Source organism: Eurypyga helias, unplaced genomic scaffold, assembly GCF_000690775.1.
Source record: "Eurypyga helias isolate BGI_N326 unplaced genomic scaffold, ASM69077v1 scaffold26709, whole genome shotgun sequence".
In the NCBI taxonomy this organism is placed as follows: domain Eukaryota; kingdom Metazoa; phylum Chordata; class Aves; order Eurypygiformes; family Eurypygidae; genus Eurypyga; species Eurypyga helias.
Genome location: NW_010272029.1, coordinates 14494 through 15195, shown reverse-complemented (window position 1 = coordinate 15195; position 702 = coordinate 14494).

The window sequence follows — 702 nt, the reverse complement described above, 5'->3', positions numbered from 1 at the left end:
CAACCAGTGTTTTGAATGTGGTAGCCCTACGGGCTCTCTACGAAAGTGGTAAGAAATAAAACCCATCTTTTGACACTTTCCAAATAGAATTAATTCAAAAGCATGGCTCTTGTTGAATCGGGGACCAAATCCTGATCCATGGTAAAATCCTATATTTAGGAATAGGAGCAAGAAAATAAGAGGGAGAGGAATGGCAAGAGGAGGAAAACAAAAAGAATTATTCCACACAGCCCTCCCCTATAACTCCTTTTTTTTTTTTTTCCTGAATCCATAGAGAAACCATTCCTTATGTTATTCCTGAGTGAATCTGAGAGCATGATCTGCATATTTATGCCTGATCCAGCCCTTCTCGCAACGAATATCTGCATGACTGCCTGTACTAATTCACACACAAGGCTTTTACAGGGAGGGCCACCTATTAGCACTGCTTGTACCCTGCCTGTTTGTGCCCATCAGAGAGTGAATACAGGAGTTAGTACAGAATGGCAGTTAAATATTTCAAAATATACTGAAATTCTGAGCAGTGACAGCAAATTCAAAGGGATGGAATGAAAATGAAACTCCCCAAAGGAGTCTTTTTTGTAACTTTTCCACTTATCTGTGAAGTATCAGATCCTAGAGGTATTTTTCCACAGTGTGTAGCATGGGCTGAAGGCAGTATTTATCACTCCCACCAACCTTACGTACAGACCAGCCTTTCCT